The 15,558-nt window shown below is 44.2% G+C and overlaps 1 protein-coding gene across 1 annotated transcript in view; it reads right to left on the bottom strand.

Annotated features, from left to right (window-relative positions):
- Positions 1-15,558, bottom strand: part of LOC115171808 (transcription factor MafG-like) — a 40,978-nt gene that overhangs the window by 23,479 nt on the left and 1,941 nt on the right. The gene's annotated exons all lie outside the window — the stretch shown is intronic.

A 15,558-nucleotide genomic window follows, 5' to 3' on the forward strand; every position in this document is an offset into this window, starting at 1 on the left:
GACATGAACGGATAAATGACTGATTGATACAGTAGCCTATATAAGGCCTATAAGTTATGGTATTTTTAACTACAGCTCGATGGTTGTTATACAAGGCTGCTATACTAAGCCTACTAATGATAACATGACTTATCAAATCAAATTTTATTGGTAACATACACATGGTTAGCAGATGTTATTGCGACAGCCCCGACAGGATGCGCTCAACTGTGTATCTGTAGAAGTTTGTGAGAGTTTTTTACAAGCCAAATTCAGCCTCTGGGGCCCCACAAGGGTGCATTCTCAAATTAAACAACTTCTTTGCTCGCTTTGAGGACAATACAGTGCCACTGACATGTCCCACTACCAAAGCCTGTGGGCGCTCCTTCTCCGTGGCCAACGTGAGTAAAACATTTAAACGTGTTAACCCTCACAAGGCTGCCGGCCCAGACGGCATCCCTAGCCGCGTCCTCAGAGCAAGCACAGACCAGCTGGCTGGTGTGTTTACGCACATAATCAATCCCTATCCCAGTCTGATGTGCCCACATGCTTCAAGATGGCCACCATTGTTCCTGTTCCCAAGAAAGCAAAGGTAACTGAACCTGTTGTGGATAGGGGGCAGTATTTTCACGTCTGGATAAAAAACGTACCCGATTTAATCTGGTTACTACTCTTGCCCAGAAACTAGAATATGCATATACTTAGTAGTTTTGGATGGAAAACACTCTAAAGTTTATAAAACTGTTTGAATGGTGTCTGTGAGTATAACAGAACTCATATGGCAGGTCAAAAACCTGAGAAGATTCCATGCAGGAAGTGGCCTGTCTGACAATTTGTAGTCCTTCTGTTGCATCTCTATCGAAATTACAGCATCTGAGCTGTTACGTGACACTTTCTAAGGCTTCCATTGGCTCTCTAAAGCCTTCAGAAAGCGGATTGACGCGTCTCCTGTCTCTGGACAGATAACAGGAGCAGAGTTTGTCAGTGGTCTGACTGGGGACAGAGAGACTGGAGATGCGCGTTCACGAGACCTCGCCATTTTTTTCTTTCCCTCTTTGAATGAACACAACATTGTCCGGTTGTAATATTATCGCTATTTTACGAGAAAAATAGCATAAAAATTGATTTTAAACAGCGTTTGACATGCTTCTAAGTACGGTAATGGAACATTTTGATTTTTTTTTTCACGAAATGCGCTCGCGCGTTACCCTTTGGATAGTGACCTGAACGCACGAACAAAACTGAGGTATTTGGATATAACTATCGATTATTTGGAACCAAAACAACATTTGTTGTTGAAGTAGAAGTCTTGGGAGTGCATTCTGATGAAGAACAGCAAAGGTAATCCAATTTTTCTAATAGTAATTCTGAGTTTAGTGAGCCCCGAAGTTGGCGGGTGTCTGAATAGCTAGCCTGTCATGGCTGAGCTATGTACTCAGAATATTGCAAAATGTGCTTTCGCCGAAAAGCTATTTTAAAATCTGACACAGCGATTGCATAAAGGAGTTCTGTATCTATAATTCTTAAAATATTTGTTATGTATTTTGTCAATGTTTATGATGAGTAATTTAGTAAATTCACCGGAAGTTTTCGGTGGGTATGCTAGTTCTGAACATCACATGCTAATGTAAAAAGCTGTTTTTTTAATATAAATGTGAACTTGATTGAACAAAACATGCATGTATTGTATAACATAATGTCCTAGGAGTGTCATCTGATGAAGATCATCAAAGGTTAGTGCTGCATTTAGCTGTGGTTTGGGTTTTTGTGACATATATGCTTGCTTTGAAAATGGCTGTGTGATTATTTTTGGCTGGGTACTCTGACATAATCTAATGTTTTGCTTTCGCTGTAAAGCCTTTTTGAAATCGGACAATGTGGTTGGATTAACGAGAGTCTTATCTTTCAAGTGGTGTAAAATTGTCATATGTTGAGAAATTGAAGTTATAGCATTTCTAAGGTTTTTGTATTTCGCGCCACGCTCTACCATTGGTTATTTGGCGAGGCATTCCGCTAGCGGAACGTCTGTCCTCAACAGGTTAAACGACTATCGCCCCGTAGCACTCACTTCTGTCATCATGAAGTGCTTTGAGAGACTAGTTAAGGACCATATCACCTCCACCCTACCTGATACCCTAGACCCACTCCAAGAGGTCCACAGACGACGCAATCGCCATCACACTGCCCTATCCCATCTGGACAAGAGGAATACCCATGTAAGAATGCTGTTAATTGACTATAGCTCAGCATTCAACACCATAGTACCCTCCAAGCTCATCGTTAAGCTTGAGGCCCTGGGTCTCGATGTGGATAGGTCTCAACCCCTATCCACATCGACGGGATAGCAGAGTACAGTCTACACAACACATCACCGGGGGCAAACTACCTGCCCTCCAGGACACCTACACCACCCGATGTCACAGGAAGGCCAAAAAGATCATCAAGGACAATAACCACCCGAGCCACTGCCTGTTCACCCCGCTATCATCCAGAAGGTGAGGTCAGTACAGGTGCATCAAAGCTGGGACAGAGAGACTGAAAAACAGCTTCAATCTCAAGGCCATCAGACTGTTAAACAGCCATCACTAACAGAGTGGCTGCTGCCAACATACTGACTCAAATCTCTTGCCACTTTAATAAATGGATTTAATAAAGCTATCACTCGTCACTTTAAATAAACGGCACTTTAATGTCTACATATCATACATTACTCATCTCATCTGTATACACTGTATTCTACACCATCTACTGCATCTGGCCTATGCCACACGGCCATGGCTCATCCATATATTTATATGTACATATTCTTATTCATCCCTTTACATTTGTGTGTATTAGGTAGTTGTTGGGAAATTGTTAGATTACTTGTTAGATATTACTGCACTGTCTGAACCAGAAGCACAAGCATTTCGCTACACTCGCATTAACATCTGCTAACTATGTGTATGTGACCAAAACAATTTGAGTTTCCTAAGGACTAGAAGCGAGGCAGCCCTCTGTTGGCGCCATCTTAAATCATTATCATTATAATCATAATAATAACAATAAGGAGATGAAGAAAAAGGAGGGTTATTATTATTAGAAAATGTTGTTTTTCTGAAAATGTGGAAGCGTAAACACTAAATAAGTAATACCAGAGGCTGTTCAAATAATAATTTCAAAAAAGTTAAAGGCTTTATTACACAACAGCAAAGATTAAAAACAGACGAATTTGTGAAATTGTTTATCCGACATGTGGTTGTGTGAGGCTTGGTGCTCAGAGAATCTGTATGCTATTAAACAAACACTCAACCAGCCAACAGAAGCAGGATCTGTCTTATTTCTGTAGATATACAAGCTACACACAATAACCCCATAATCACAAAGCAAAAACAGGTTTAGAAATGTTTGCACATTTATTAAAAATAAAAACACCTTATTTACTGAAGTATTCAGACTCTTTGCTATGAGACTCGAAATTGAGGCCAGGTGCATCCTGTTTCCATTGATCATCCTTGAGATGTTCCTACAACTTAATTGGAGAACACCTGTGATTGGACAGGATTCGGAAAAGGCACATTTGTGTATATAAGGTACCACAGTTGACAGTGCATGTCAGAGCAAAAACCAAGCCATGGGGTCAAAGTAATTGTCCGTGGAGCTCCGAGACAGGATTGTATCGAGGCACAGATCTGGGGAAGGGTACCAAAACATTTCTGCAGCATTGAAGGTCCCCAAAAACACAGTGGCCTCCATCATTCTTAAAATGGAAGAAGTTTGGAATCACCAAGACTCTTCATAGAGCTGGCCACCTGGCCAAACTGAGCAATCGGGGGAGAAGGGCCTTGGTCAAAGAGGTGACCAAGAACCTGATGGTCACTCTGACAGAGCTCCAGAGTTCCTCTGTGGAGATGGGAGAATCTTCCAGAAAGACAACCACCTCTGCAGCACTCCACCAATCAGGCCATTATGGTAGAGTAGCCAGACGGAAGCCACTCCTCAAAAAAAGGCACATGACAGCCCACTTGGAGTTTGCCAATAGGCACCTAAAGGACTCTCAGACCACGAGAAACAAGATTCTCTACATTTACATTACATTTAAGTCATTTAGCAGACGCTCTTATCCAGAGCGACTTACAAATTGGTGCATTCACCTTATGATATCCAGTGGAACAACCACTTTACAATAGTGCATCTAACTCTTTTAGGGGGGGGGGGGGTTAGAAGGATTACTTTATCCTATCCCAGGTATTCCTTAAAGAGGTGGGGTTTGATGAAACCAAGATTGAACTCTTTGGCCTGAATGCCAAGCATCACGTCTGGAGGAAACCTGGCACCACTCATCACCTGGCCAATACCATCCCTACGGTGAAGCATGGTGGTGGCAGCATCATACTGTGGGGATGTTTTTCAGCGGCAGAGACTGGAAACTAGTCAGGATCGAGGGAAAGATGAATGGAGCAAAGTACAGAGAGATCCTTGATGAAAACCTGCTCCAGAGCGCTCAGGACCTCAGACTGGGGCAAAGGTTCACCTTCCAATGCAGGAGTGGCTTTGGGACAAGTCACTGAATGTCCTTGAGTGGCCCAGCCAGAGCCTGGACTTGAACCCGATCGAACATCTCTGGAAAGACCTGAAAACATCTGTGCAGCGACGCTTCCCATTCAACCTGACAGAACTTGAGGATCTGCAGAGAAGAATGGGACAAACTCACCAAATACAGGTGTGCCAAGCTTGTACCCAAGAAGAATCAAGAATGTAGTCACTGCCAAAGGTGCTTCAACAAAGTACTGAGTAAAGGGTCTGAACACTTATGTAAATGTGATATTTCAGTTTAAAATGTTTAATACATTTGCAAAAATGTCTAAAAACCAGTTTTTTTCTTTGTCATTATGGGTAGTGTGTGTAGATTTTGTTTTAAATCAAAGTCATCAATTTTAGAATAAGGCTGTTTGTGTTTCCCCGCTCCTCACTTCTTAACAGCACGACTTAATTGTTTTTCTCATCTACTATCTCCGCCACATTTTCCTCAACACCAATGTGCTAGTTGACTTTGCTATTATACACATGGTAACATGGTCTAGGAAAAGGCGCCAATTCAACAGCGCACCGACGTTTCAGAACCGCGGACAGCGACCGCTATCCAACGAGGGAGAAAGCGCATTCGTTATACATTTTTTTTTACATTTTTGTCTTGCACCATTGTTCTTATCTAACCATTTCCAATTTCAGCAGCAAATGTCTTAGTGATGGACTGTGCCATCTCCACTGCCTCCACAATGGAGTAGTCCACTCTGACAGGTGTGAATCAGACAGGTGTCTTGTACACCATTAAATTATTATTTTTTGCTTCTGCTTGACTAAAGAAATCCCGATGGACCAACAGCCTATAGACCGAACATTCGACTAAATGTGATCAGCCTAATTGTGTGTCCATTGAGCAGACACACCAAGAGACATGCAGGAGGGTCATTCGTCAAGGATAGCTCTATCATCTGCTCTGCTGGCTCAAAATGGTGGTACTTGGGATGGGGGGGTTGGGGAGGTGGGGTTGAGTGTTAGGGAGGGGGGGATTGAGGTGGTGGGGTTGGAGTTAGGGAGGTGGGGATAGGGTTGTGGGGGGGATTGAGGTGGTGGGGTTGGAGTTAGGGAGGGGGGGATAGGGTTGTGGGGAGGGATTGAGGTGGTGGGGTTGGAGTTAGGGAAGGGGGATAGGGTTGTGGGGGGGGATTGAGGTGGTGGGGTTGGAGTTAGGGAGGTGGGGATAGGGTTGTGGGGGGGGGGATTGAGGTGGTGGGGTTGGAGTTAGGGAGGTAGGGATAGGGTTGTGGGGGGGGGTTGAGGTGGTGGGGTTGGAGTTAGGGAGGTGGGGATAGGGTTGTGGGGGGGATTGAGGTGGTGGGGTTGGAGTTAGGGAGGGGGGGATAGGGTTGTGGGGGGGATTGAGGTGGTGGGGTTGGAGTTAGGGAGGGGGGGATAGGGTTGTGGGGGGGGGATTGAGGTGGTGGGGTTGGAGTTAGGGAGGGGGGGATAGGGTTGTGGGGGGGGATTGAGGTGGTGAGGTTGGAGTTAGGGAGGTGGGGATAGGGTTGTGGGGGGATTGAGGTGGTGGGGTTGGAGTTAGGGAGGGGGGGGATAGGGTTGTGGGGGGGGATTGAGGTGGTGGGGTTGGAGTTAGGGAGGTGGGGATAGGGTTGTGGGGGGGATTGAGGTGGTGGGGTTGGAGTTAGGTAGGTGGGGATAGGGTTGTGGGGGGGATTGAGGTGGTGGGGTTGGAGTTAGGAGGGGGGATAGGGTTGTGGGGGGGATTGAGGTGGTGGGGTTGGAGATGGGGATAGGGTTGTGGGGGGGATTGAGGTGGTGGGGTTGGAGTTAGGGAGGTGGGGATAGGGTTGTGGGGGGGATTGAGGTGGTGGGGTTTGAGGTGGGGATAGGGTTGTGGGGGGGATTGAGGTGGTGGGGTTGGAGTTAGGAGGTGGGGATAGGGTTGTGGGGGGGATTGAGGTGGTGGGGTTGGAGTTAGGAGGGGGGGATAGGGTTGTGGGGGGGATTGAGGTGGTGGGGTTGGAGATGGGGATAGGGTTGTGGGGGGGATTGAGGTGGTGGGGTTGGAGTTAGGGAGGTGGGGATAGGGTTGTGGGGGGGATTGAGGTGGTGGGGTTTGAGGTGGGGATAGGGTTGTGGGGGGGATTGAGGTGGTGGGGTTGGAGTTAGGAGGGGGGGATAGGGTTGGGGGGTTGAAGAGGTTGGGGGAAAGCCACGTCCTCCACTTGACAGCAGTGTAACAAGATTATCAGGGCTGTAAAAGCAAACAAAAACCTGCGGCAATCCGCTTTGGAATCCAGATTACAGCAGCATCTCCCTCTCTGAATACTAAGCGACACTGAGGGGGACTATCGTAACGGGGGCGGGGGCTTTGTTCAGATGCTGAGAGAAGACGTTATTCGTAATAGGCCTATACAGACTCAGCCGACGGACTCACCAACACACACACAAAAATATTCACTACAGAAACATGCACACAGACAAAATGTATTAAAACAAACAGATGACTCACTAAAAACACACAATGCATGCACACAAACATTCCACGCACACCCACCCACCCACCCACCCACCCACCCAATGATTTAGCCTGTCACTGCTGATTCCTGAAAGGAAGCGTGGCGGCGGTAGGCATCGGCAGCTCCCTAATGAAGTGGATAAACTAGGCTGTGGAGGTGCATGCTGATGAAAGACCAACAACCAGCGGCACAACAGACCAACAGCCAACGAGCGACACAACAGCCAACGAGCGACACAACAGCCAACGAGCGACACAACAGCCAACGAGCGACACAACAGCCAACGAGCGACACAACAGCCAACGAGCGACACAACAGAGGCAGTAAAGATCTGAGAAATGAACACCTATCTTAAATGGTAGGCTCTCTCACCTAGTTAGGCTAAATAATGATTCTCCCCACCTAGGTAATAAGATCACCTGCTATAATTCATGCTTGTAGATACTTAAAAAAGGTACTCAGACATGACGTAGATGCACAAAGTAAACAGTGGGTCAATTTCAACAAGTAAGAACGTTGAAGCGCAACGCTAAATTTCCCCGCTGTTTTGGTCCAGTTGCTACCACACTGTTACAGGGTGAAGGGAACCCGTCCGCATACTGTGTGAGAAGTCTTGCATCTTGCAATATCTGTGGTGCTGCTTGTGGCAACGTCATTTCGGTGAGTCTACCTTCAAGATATAATTATCTCTCACCTGCTTAAATTCATGCTCAACACTGAAGATAAAATGATATTGCACCAGGCAGCTGAAAAATCATGCTTCTCCGCATCAAGCTTAAAATAAATCTCACCTGTACAAAATCATGCTTCTCCGCATCAAGCTTAAAATAAATCTCACCTGCACAAAATCAGGCTTCTCCGCATCAAGCTTAAAATAAATCTCACCTGCACAAAATCAAGCTTCTCCGCATCAAGCTTAAAATAAATCTCACCTGTACAAAATCATGCTTCTCCGCATCAAGCTTAAAATAAATCTCACCTGTACAAAATCCTGCATTAAGACTAGATGAAATGATGTCACCCGTTTACAACCCCTGCCTCTCCAGTATGTGCACACTAGGCCTAGACCGGGCGGTCTGCTCCACTACATTACTGCTTTTGTTCCTCCCGTACGCCTCTAAAGCACTCACACAATGTATCTGCAGGTTACCACATGCATCAGGAAGAACCGAGACTATTGCAGCGCGATGCAAGAAGATGCACTCACACAATGTATCTGCAGGTTACCACAAGCATCAGGAAGAACCGAGACTATTGCAGCGCGATGCAAGAAGATGCACTCACACAATGTATCTGCAGGTTACCACATGCATCAGGAAGAACCGAGACTATTGCAGCGCGATGCAAGAAGATGCACTAACACAATGTAAACGGATAGTTGACACTATGCTGCAACAAGGTGATAGCTGCCAGACAACAGCAGAGAAGTTTAGCCTCGCGCTTCACGCTCTTAGTTGCTGCAGGAGTCTGTCCGGTACTACTGTTTAGAGAGTCACTGACTTTTCCTTTAAGTATAGTCAACATTACATCCTGATAGGAGTGCCACCAGTTCCACTCCCTCCTTCCTTTGAAGAAAATGATAAGATATTCTGACCTAATCATTCCTCGCTTCAGCTGAGTGAAGTCAATTATCAACCAAGCTGCATGTGTCGAGCGCCATTTAACTGCAAATTAAAAATCGGACTCTGCTGGTAGCTCGGGAAGAGTTACCAGGAGGCTGGCTCAATTTATGCATATAGGAAAGAAAGAGGAGGAGGGGGAGGGAGGGAGAGAGAGGCAAAGGGAGAGAGCTGTTATTCAGAGCGTGAAATAAGAGTGACAAAAGAGAGAGGGTAAATCGTTCAGCGGCTTTCAAAGGGAAAATGTGTGAGGCGCTATCAATGGTGGGAAAACATTAAGCCAACACCTTCTCCCATTAAGAGGTTGGAGTGATGATGAGACATTTCCTAACATAACCAGAAATTGTTTGCCGAAATAAAGATGGCACCTTTTACAAGGACTGTCCCTGTAGTAGTGGGCCCTTGTATAATGATATGTCACCTACGCTGCCCTGCTTTCCCATGGGATAGATGACTGGTTGTTTGCAGAGAATACAAGGGGACATTCTTCCTACTGCCTCTGAAGATCTAATTGAGTTCTAGAACCTGAGCTCGTAGTGGTTTATAAAGCGTCTCAGAGTAAGTTCTGCTGATCTAGGATCAGGTCCATCCCAGTCCTTGACCAATGTAGGCTAATCTTATTCATCATGACGTACAAGGCAAAACTGATCCTAGAACAGCACTCTTAGTCTGAGCGACTTTATGAATACAGTCTCTGGAGTCCACCAGGCATGAGGCTCACGTGAGTGGGCGAGGACAGACATTCCAGAATCATAGCCAAGATCTAATCTGATTCCCAACAAGACTGTTTAATAAGATTTATTTGGATAGCTCTCAAATGTCTGTCAGAGTTTGGGCCTGTGGTATAGACTAATGTTATGTCCCAAATGGCACTCTATTCCCTATATAGTGCACTCCTTTTGACCGGAACCCTATGCAGGGAATAGGGTTCCATTAGGGATGAACCCCATGATTACTAGAAACTGAGAACACGTCATCACACTTCAAATTGAGGAATAAGAAACGGGTGAGTTTCTCCACCTGAAAGAGGAACGACAGTCTTGATACGGAACAAACCTTATCTAGAGTAAAAAGACTTCCTGCATGCTGGTTGTTGCCACAGGTCGCAATTGTAAATGACAACTTGTTCTCAACTTGCCTACCTGGTTAAATAAAGGTGAAATAAAAAAATACAAAAATGGATTAAAACAAATAAATAGTCAACATGTTATTAAGTCCTAAAGCTTGTTTTACATAGGCTATGCTGTTTTAGCAGAATCAACATGTAAAACAGTTGGAAAAGTAACAGAATGTCAGCCGATATTCTTGTCAGAGGCACTCGGTTGCAATCTGCTGTCCATCATTCAGTGTTGTACTATAGGCCTACACCCAAGCTACACCACAGGTTAGGCCTAGACAACATTTTTGTGTGAGGAAGCTGTCAGTTGTTAAGCGTATATGTTGAAAGAAAATGGGAAAGCAATTTCAGCACACTCTTAGTACCTGTGATTTGGTGTTTTCTAAAATAAGCCAAACTTGGCTAGGCTTATTTCCAAGTTGAATACAGTGCCGCTGTGGTCTATTGAATCGATATTGTGTCGAGAGCCGCAGTGGGACTCGGAGGAGAGCGAGGACTTCATTGGCCTTCAACGCTCTATATGCCTGGAGGACTTGATTAAAAGGGAATCGCTCTTGATACATCAGCAGCCATAGCCTAACGCTGGCAGAGGGAGGCAGGGAGGATAGCAGGCAGCCCACACACACACACACACTCTCACTGGTGAAATGTTTCAATCCATGAACTACCATTACTGGATCCTATATGTATTACTGACCTTAGGACTACAATAGAATACAACTGTACTGTCCATATTGAACGGAAATGTGTCCAATTTCTCTACAACATGAGAGTAGGCTTCTCTGGAACAGGAATAATTCAGTCTTTTGTAGTTAATTGGCTCTGTATGGTTAAGAGCTCATCAGTGTCGTCACTGTAAGCAAACAGGAGGCTAGGCCTACTCTGTCTGTCCAATCAACTGCTGCTTTGGTAGATTCATTAAACAAGAAGACAATGTTGTTTGGCTACCACTGTAATGTTATGCTCCAAAAATCAATACTCTGCTATTTGTAGGGTTTTCAGTGATTTAGTGGATCATAAGACAACTGACTGAATTGAAAACAATTGTCTCATCGTGTAGATAGTAGCCTATGTACTACGCGCATGCGTACACACGTGGAAAAAGTACTCAATTGTTATACTTGAGTAAAAGTAAAGATACCTTCATAGAAAATGACTCAAGTAAAAGTAACCCAGAAAAATACTACTTGAGTAAAAAAGTATCTGGTTTTAAATGTACTTAAGTACAGTGGTGGAAAAAGTACACAATTGTCATACTTGAGTAAAAGTAAAAAAATAAAATGCTTTACATCAAATTCCTTTTATTTTGTAAACAAGACAGCATAATTCTTATCTATATTTTTTATTTACAGAAAGACTGGGGCACACTCCAGCATCATTTAGAAACACCGTTTTTGTGTTTATTGAGTCCGCCAGATCATAGGCAGTAGGAATGACAATGCATTATTTTGATTGGTGCATGAATTGAACAATAATTCTGTCCTGTCTGAGCATTCTAAATGTAACGAGTACTTTTTGGTGTCGGGGAAAATGTATGGAGTAAAAAGTACATTATTTTCTTTAGGAATGTAGTGATGTAAAAGTAAATCAAAAATATAAATTGTAAAGTACAGACACCCCAAAATACTACTTAAGTAGTACTTTAAAGTATTTTTACACCACTGCACACACAAAAGGCTAAACGTCAGCATTCATAATGAGTGTGAAGACTGGTTCAGAGTGGTTGATGTTCATGTAAATGAAGCACATGTTTTTCATATGGTACAAGTAACATTGACAAGTCAAATATTGGAAAAGTAACATTGACAAGTAAAATATTGGAAAAGTAACATTGACAAGTAAAATATTGGAAAAGTAACATTGACAAGTAAAATATTGGAAAAGTAACATTGACAAGTCAAATATTGGAAAAGTAAAATTGACAAAGCCTTATTTGATGTCACAGATGTTGCCTACTTAAAACAGGTCAACCAAGTAAAGCACATGAAAGTCAAAATGACAATGCTTTGCCTGCTGTGCCTGGAGGATGAAAGAACAAAGTGCTACTTTTTCACAAGTCCAGAGAGGTAGCCTATATCGCAACACTCAGCAATCATAATCCCCTTCCGACGACGCTTTGCAAAGAGTTTCATCACCAACAGCCCCTCCTTCCATTAAACAGAAAACCCTATATTCTCCCCATGTAGCTACAGCAGCACTTCCGTTTCCCCATGTAGCTACAGCAGCACTTCCGTTTCCCCATGTAGCTACAGCAGCACTTCCGTTTCCCCATGTAGCTACAGCAGCACTTCCGTTTCCCCATGTAGCTACAGCAGCACTTCCGTTTCCCCATGTAGCTACAGCAGCACTTCCGTTTCCCCATGTAGCTACAGCTGCACTTCCGTTTCCCCATGTAGCTACAGCAGCACTTCCGTTTCCCCATGTAGCTACAGCAGCACTTCCGTTTCCCCATGTAGCTACAGCAGCACTTCCGTTTCCCCATGTAGCTACAGCAGCACTTCCGTTTCCCCATGTAGCTACAGCAGCACTTCCGTTTCCCCATGTAGCTACAGCAGCACTTCCGTTTCCCCATGTAGCTACAGCAGCACTTCCGTTTCCCCATGTAGCTACAGCAGCACTTCCGTTTCCCCATGTAGCTACAGCAACACTTCCGTTTCCCCATGTAGCTACAGCAGCACTTCCGTTTCCCCATGTAGCTACAGCTGCACTTCCGTTTCCCCATGTAGCTACAGCAGCACTTCCGTTTCCCCATGTAGCTACAGCAGCACTTCCGTTTCCCCATGTAGCTACAGCAGCACTTCCGTTTCCCCATGTAGCTACAGCAGCACTTCCGTTTCCCCATGTAGCTACAGCAGCACTTCCGTTTCCCCATGTAGCTACAGCTGCACTTCCGTTTCCCCATGTAGCTACAGCAGGACTTCCGTTTCCCCATGTAGCTACAGCAGCACTTCCGTTTCCCCATGTAGCTACAGCAGCACTTCCGTTTCCCCATGTAGCTACAGCAGCACTTCCGTTTCCCCATGTAGTGAAAGCAGCACTTCTGCAGACAAGAAGAAACCCCATAACACATGCTGTGTATTTCCGAAGGGAAATTCATTTCTCCTGATTAGGTATAACTAACTAACTAACTAACTAACTACTCTGTGTTGAGTCAGCCATACAATACATAGGCATTTGCAGAGGTGTTGGTTCATTGTCTGTGAAGCTGTGCAGCAGTGGATTCTTGCCCAGTGGTTCTTCACGTGGGCTGGGCTGGTCGGCCTGTCCTAAACATTGCCAATGGGTGTTGCTGTCAGTAATAGCCCTCAGACGATGGTGCCGACCCAAACCGTACCGACTCGGATGGAGTATCAACGATGGTCCTTTCCAGCACAGTGCCAGCAACTACGATGGATGTAGCCATAACCAGGCCAGCTCCGTAGAGTGACATTTTTTATTTTACCTTTATTTAACTAGGCAAGTCAGTTAAGAACAAATTCTTATTTTCAATGACGGCCTAAGAACAATGGGTTAACTGCCTTGTTCAGGGGCAGAACAACAGATTTTTACCTTGTCAGCTCAGGGATTCGATCTTGCAACCTTCCGGTTACTAGTCCAACGCTCTAACCACTAGGCTACCTGTCTCTAACCACTAGGCTACCTACCTCTAACCACTAGGCTACCTGCCTCTAACCACTAGGCTACCTGCCGCCCCAAATGGGCTTTACAGTCCAGTAGCTGTGTGCACCATCCAGCCACGTTCACCTCTAACAGTGTCCAGTCTTGTTTTATCTTGGCCACCTCTAGAAGGGCCATAAATCTCTGAGCTGATCTCACCTCACCACACCAATCTCATCCTGCCTGCCACCTGCTGTGGCGCTATACAAGGCCCCCTCATCTGTTCTCGTTACCTGCTGTGGCGGGACGGGAGACAAGAATTGAGCTTTATTGCAAATCTGGGTCTCTGACATGGGGCTGTAGCTAACTGCGCAGTATGTCTACCCAAACACGCTTTGCTTGCCTGCACCAACGAGGATGATGAAATAACTTGGAAATCGGAGCAAGAGAGAAACTTCAGAGACTCTACGCAGATCCTATCTGTGTACCCCTCCTCGCCCATTTAGGCTACTCAACAGTTTCCAAGGTGACTGGGAAGCAGAGCTGGACGATATATCGAATGAATTTGAATGTATGTTTTTGTGAGATATTACAAATGCCTGCATCACACTAATCATTTTTTGATATTTTTTTATGAGCGTTTATGTCCGAATGTTGTCTTTTTGGTCTCGTCTCCTTCACTCCTTCTGTGCTGTGCATCTAACCATTTACACCAGAGATCTGTATATAATGACGAGATGCTCATGTCTCTGTCTCTAACAATGGGAATCGTTGTCCCAAAGACGCGAAAGCAGGTGACAAGCTTAGGTCCAAAATAAGCCCATAGAAACGTATTGGCCTTATTTGACAGATTTTGTCAAGTGAAACTTCTCACGTCGCCTCTTCCTCTGTTTATACACACACACACACACACACACACACACACACACACACACACACACACACACACACAAAACCCCTTCCTCTCCACTCACAACAACAAAGATGAGAGATCACTTATTCCTCTCTGACAAGAGGTTTCAACTTGCCATTTGGTCCAACAAAATGTGTCATAGGGATACCGAAACAAATTGTAATAGAGGAGAAGTTAACCTTTCTAATGATGCCCGTTTTACATCTCAACTACTCAAATTGCACACAGGGCAGACACCGGTAAAACAGGAGTATCAATGAACATTGATTCTGGAAAACGAATGGTCAGTTTGTCACGTGGAACAGATAGCAGCATCTTAGCCAGACCGTTATACTCGCTGTCTAGTCTGTTTTATAAAATGTGCAATAAGCTTAAAAACACTATTATATAAGGAATTGGCAACTCGTTCTCATTCTGAGAAATAAGGTAGGTCACATGATTTCAACATCTAAACAAAGTGGCCAGACTAGCATGCTGTTCAAACAGTTGGAGACGGACAGAAGGGTGTGTTCATAACTGTTCTGCCTCGTTAGCTAGCAGATAGATCCACGTTGGCTAAACTTTAAATATAAAGATTAGCTGGCTACTCACTAGCACTTGTTTATGAGACCAGTGTGAATGTTCTATAATGCCTGCTACAAATGAGTCATTATTAGTGAATGTGAATTATGCATGGTTCTGGTTAAAATATGTAACAAAAATGGCATTTTCATAGACTGACTTGAAATCCAGATAAGTGATTATTGCAAAAAAGCAAGTTCAATTATTTTGATAAAATAATTAAATTATTAGTGGGTCTTATGGTGGTGGAAGGCTTATATTTTGCTTAGGTATAATTTCACAAGCCCTAAATTCATTAGATTATTCCTGACAGTGTATTTGGTCTTTAAATTGTAACACAAAGCTTAGAGAATTTTATCGATATCGATGTGATTTGTCCACAAGTTTGAAAAAAAATGAAAATAAGGAGATATGATTTTTAGGCCAAACCGCCCAGCCCTACTGAGAAGTAAATAAGTAACTCAGCCTCTCAGCAACAAAAAAGGCAAAAGCATATTTTCACTGCCCACCACTAAAATAGCACCATGGCACTTATAGTAAAAGCTATTCAAAGTGCACCATTAACAGTTGCTGGCTGGCAACCAATCAAAAAACGGCTACATGTAACACAAATTAACCATCATTACCTAAAATAAGGACATCAGTATTAGATTAGCCTATATGCCACCAAATCATCCCATGTACATCCCATGTCCAAATCATATAGGCTAACATTATTCAAGTAACATA

Source organism: Salmo trutta, chromosome 32, assembly GCF_901001165.1.
Source record: "Salmo trutta chromosome 32, fSalTru1.1, whole genome shotgun sequence".
Taxonomy (NCBI): Eukaryota; Metazoa; Chordata; class Actinopteri; order Salmoniformes; family Salmonidae; genus Salmo; species Salmo trutta.